The sequence below is a fragment of the Lactuca sativa genome, chromosome 4, assembly GCF_002870075.4.
Source record: "Lactuca sativa cultivar Salinas chromosome 4, Lsat_Salinas_v11, whole genome shotgun sequence".
NCBI classification, from domain to species: domain Eukaryota; kingdom Viridiplantae; phylum Streptophyta; class Magnoliopsida; order Asterales; family Asteraceae; genus Lactuca; species Lactuca sativa.
The window spans coordinates 94,161,558-94,167,146 of NC_056626.2; positions in this window are offsets into that span (position 1 = coordinate 94,161,558).

Below are 5,589 nucleotides of genomic sequence, written 5' to 3' on the forward strand. Positions count from 1 at the left end.
TCTCAATTATTTCCACTCAAATCATGGATATCTTACACAAACTCCATTATATTTGTGTTAGAGCTTCGAATCTTCAAGCGATTCTTCTAGTGTTCTTGGGTTGAACACTTCTCTTCTTCAAAACTTATCTACTGAAATCACACAAGGTGAGTTCATACCCCTACATTTTCATGTTTTCTCAAGTTTTTAGGGGGGGGGGGGGGGGGGGGGGGGAATACAAGTTAAAACATTAAGAACATAACTACATTTTTCTAACAGCTTTCATCAGAAAAGTTCAACTCCATTCACGGACTGTTTTGGACATCTTAAACATTTTTGTTTTCAAAACTGTTTTAGGTGTAAGTAGTTCCAGTTCTTAGCTTTAAAATGACTACTTGCACATCTCCATACGATTTTTCTACAATTTATGGTGATTTTTACAAAACTGCCTATCATTTCAAACACCAATCCGGACCAGTCTGTGACTATGGACTTTTTCACCCAAGTTGGAGGTCATTAAAAATCATGATAAAAATTATGAATAAACTAGACACATTTTGGGAACTCCCAGAATTTACGGATTTAGTTTTCGACTTAGTATGATTTTTCTATGAATTTTCAAAAACAGTGTAGAAAGGCTGAAAATTTGTTAACAGCTTGTAATTTTTATAACACTTTGTATTATGTTGAGCAAAGTGTATAATGTCAAGTTCTAAATATGGAATGTGTTACCTTGTTAGTCTATCATCATACTGAAGTATAGGCATATATGATAAGATTATTCATTTATTTGGAACAAGTATATTAAACCATAATGAGCATAGTTTATGAATTTATAACATTAAAGCATTCATAGAAGATTTTTTTACATATTACAAACGTTTTGGATAAACTATAATAGGTATAGTTTATGTATCATTACCTCTTAAACTTATTGATCAAAAGTTTTCCGTTTAGTTCACGTAAGTCTGTTAATGAATAAATTTGTGAGTCATTCCCTTCGGGTTACTTCCAAAGTAACAAAGCCAAAAAGTCCTGTAAATTGTAACCAGAGTCTCTTGTAAGGAGAACGTGATAGTTGTGTATAGATCTATATTGGGTTTGACAAACCCACACCAGAGCTGCTCGCTACAGCTAGACCGGCAGGTCTGTGGTGACAAGTGTCATTTAACGGCGACGCCTGAAGAACGTCGCATTACGAGGCCACCCAAGTCAAGTATGGTTATAATAGCTCACATGTGGTATTAACAATCATAAGATTTACGGGTTCTAACTTTAAATTAGCGAGTTATGTCTATTTAGCTCACTGAAATTACTTTAAGTATAGAAAAATACTTGTACGCCTTCATATCAAAAAGGGTTTTATGTCGATTTAAAATCACTTTTTACATCAACAATTACATACTTTATTGTATACTTTCGGTCTTGGTATTTAAGATTACACATCATTCATTACGGGATTTTTTTCTCACATCAGAAAGGGTTTTATGCCGATTTAAAATCACTTTTATATCTTTAAGTATGACATATAGTTGTTCATTTTCGGTCCTGGTATTTAGGACTACATAACTTTTGTAAGGAAAATATTGGATTTTTTCTTGGTATCATACATCTCTTTACAAAGATCGATTTTCAAACTCTTACTGTCAAAAGCTTATGAACTCACCAACCTTTGTGTTGACACTTTTCAAAACTACTTGTATTCTCAGGAATTCAGTGAAACAGGAAATCAACCACGTTTTGAGGATGGGACGATAAATCGTCGAACAGTTCATTTTGTATCATAATGTAAATGATTTGAATCATGTAAACATATACTTTGGTGTAACTTTTTCAATTATATTTATGATGGTTGTATTTACTTTGAGCACTATTATACTCGTTGTTGTGATACTCTACATGAAGTCCTCCACCCCCGGACGTTTCCGCCATCCTTGGTTTGGGGGTGTGACACAATATGATGTGAATTTACTTGAAAGAAATTCACCTCCTTGATCCGTTCTCAAGACCTTGACCTTCTCACCTGTTTCAGTTTCAACTTTTGACCTGAAATTCTTGAAGACTTGAAAAGCTTCTTCTTTCATCTTCATGAGGTACACCCACATCACTCTACTGTAATCATCAACAAGAAGCATGCAGTACCTGTTTCCAGTGGGTGTAGGAGGTGAGACCGGTCCACATAAATCACCATGTACTAGCTCCAATCGTTTCTTTGCCCCATAGCTTGCTTGTGAAGGGTAGGAATTTCGTGACTGCTTTCCCAACCTTCACATGGCTGATTTGGGATGAGTATCTTTGGCATTCCTTCAACTATCTTCTTATCTTACATGAGTTTTAGCGAGTGAAAGTTTACATGGCCCAACCTAGAGTGCCAAAGCCACGAGTGTTCACTGACTTCAGCAACTAAACATGTTGACTTCACTTCTTCTAATTGGATCTTGTAAAGCCGATTTGGAGACCTCTAGACCTTCATTAACAGCCTTCCTGCAGCATCATGCACCCATAAGAATGGATCTTTTATTCTAATCTTATCTCCACCTTCTTCTAGTTGTCCCAGACTTATTATGTTGCTACATAAGTCTGGGATATAATAAACTTCTTCCAGTTTACGATGCTCTTTATTCTTACATTGAAAGAAAATTCTACCATTTTCCTTCAATTCTGACTCTAGACTCATTCCCAAACTTTACATAGCCTTGAATCCTTTTATCTAACTCTTTGAACTTGCACTTGTCCCCGGTCATGTGGTTGCTGGCCCCTGTATCCAGATACCACATATTTAATTGCTTCAATGTATCCCCTTTTGTCTTCAATGGCGGGTTTATATTTTCTTCATTTAGGAAGACTTCACCTATCTCTTCACTTCCATCAAAATATGATAGAAGTAGTGCAGGTTCATTGTCAACATGGTCTTGAATCAAGTTGTTTACTTGATTTCTCTTACGTCTTGGATTCTTACATTCAACAGCATAGTGACCAAATTCTTGACAGTTGTAGCACTGCACACCACTTTTGTCTTGATTACTTGACGGGCCACGTTTGTCTTCCTTTTGATGGTTTGAGTTGCCTCTTCCACGACCACCATTGTTTCCACCTCTGCTGCGGCCTCTCCCTCTTCCAAGTGAGCCTCCAAACCCACCACGATTTCCTTTGTGAGTGGACTTGGAGTCTTCTTCTTTCTTCTTATTTCTTTCTGACCATTCTTGGTGGGTCAAAAGGAGTTTTCTTTCTTCGTTATCACTGTGTCCCTTCATCCTTTCTTCATGAGCTTTCAACCTTCCTATGACTTCTTCAACTGTCATCTCATCTAAATTACCAAATTGCTCTAAAGTGGAAGCAATCTGAAGGAATTTACATGGTACAGCTCTTAGTAGTTTCTTTACTACATAAGATTCTTCTACTGCATCCCGTAAGGTTCGCATGGTACTCACTAGATTGCTTATCTTCACTATAAACTCATCTACAGCCTCTGATTCCTTCATAGTCAAGGCTTCAAACTCAGCTTTCAAAGTTTAAATCCTTGCTGTCTTCACTCTATCTGCTCCCAAGAACATGGTCTTCAAGGCTTCCGATGCTTCTTTGGCTGTTTGCTTCTCAGCCAATGAAAGCAATAAATCTTCTGGTATGCCTTGGTAGATGGCTGCCAAGGCCATCTTATATTTCTTCACCTCTACCACAGTGTTTGTTGTTCTTGGTTCTACTGCAACCCACACTCTCTGGGCTTGCATGAAGACCCTCATTTTTATGGCCCATGAAGAGTAGTTACTTCTTGACAGCATCGGGTAATGAAGAGTGACCATACCATCTTTCTCACTATTTCCATTGTTGCCTGTCATCTCTTTACGTGGTTGGTACTTTGGCATACACCACGTTATGCTCTGATACAAAATGTTGGCTTTTCACAGGGGTATTGGTGTCTTTATGCAGAAAGTAGCACAGTAGGGGACAAAAACTGCTTTTAACAGGAAAGGGTAAATCTGGAATATATGAGAATTATTGACCTCAACAGGAACAGATAAAGATAATTAGAACAAGAACAATACACAGGGGCAGAAAGTTGCACATTGCTTTATTCATAGACTGGGAAAAACAAGAGGGCACAAACACCTCGTACACTACTTGACTATTTAAATGAAAAACTTAGCATAAAAATAGCAACTGATTCTAGCTTAAAACCAGGGACACTAAGCCACATAGCCTTGACTTATTCACTTCTACTAACAGCTAAGGAAACAAATAAAAACGTGTATAGACCAAATCAACTCTGAACTATTTTAACAAACTCTTCACACCCAATTTACCCAATTGTGGTGGAGAGGCTAGAATATCTAAGATATAAAAGTTACAGTTTACAACCTTGAATATTAAACAAATATACAACAAGTAAAACACAATTATTGGCTAATACAACCTCCACCGCCTTTCACATCTGGTCAAGACTTGAAGAACTTTTTCATGTAAACACAGAATAATCAAAAGCCAGTAAATTAGATAGTGAGTTGCATACGATCTCCATGGGCGAATCCTTAAGCATTGAATTACAATGAGAATTAACACTATCACTGATATTTTGGAAAATATCAAAGCTTCGGTTCTTCAAAATAACCTTAACCTCATTATTTTTATGGTCAATGGACTAAAATCTCGTTTTTGTTACATTAAAAACCTCATCCGGCACAAAACACCGTCCCAGAAGTTTCACGAAGCTCATGCTATATTGCCACTTGAAGCACACAACATGCTTCAGACTTGGCATATCACACCGACTCATATCATCTTTTAGACTTTTACAATCTTTGTCATTGAAAATATTGGTGACAGCCCCGATTAATCTCACGGAAATAACAATCTACGAAATTTTCAAGGAAATAGGGGTGGTCGAACATCAACAACCATAAGAGACTAACAGCCGCTGAAAATCCTTCTCCGAAAATCAACAGTTGCCGCCAATGTTCTTTCCTCCACCATGTGGGTATGGATAGCCTAGTACGCAATCAAACAAACCAATGTGGGACTCAACTAACTTCTCCACCGACATATGAATTCTACAAGCCACAGGCCCATGGATCATTTCCAACAATGCTCGACAAACATGTAATTGGGCCGAACCATCCCAAACCTCAGCCCAACAACAACATACTTCACTTTCGCAATTGTTCGGCTCTATGAGTCTCATGGATGGTTTAATGTTTCGGGAATGACAACTCATCTTCACAATAATGCAAGTATTATTCGTACTATTTGCAATAAAAATGTATTCTTCATTCAATATTAGCTGTTAATGGATCCTAATTTGTTGTAACCAAAACCGGCCATTCTTATATTCCCACTCTACACCCTTATCGTCCCTTACATCTTCACCATATTCTCATTACTCCTAATATTATTAAAAAGCTTGTGTACGTTTTTAAATTCAGGGATAATAAATGTTCTACAGAACTTGATGTTTTTTAATTCTCTATGAAGGACTATGAAATGACCCAGATTTCTATCCGTCATTGGGGGTTAACATTTCGTTAAGTTTATTCTTAAAACTAACATTTCCTTTGGTTTTGAGTTAAGTTATGAGAGCCAAAGTGTAATAAAATGAACCTTCATCATGTATATGAG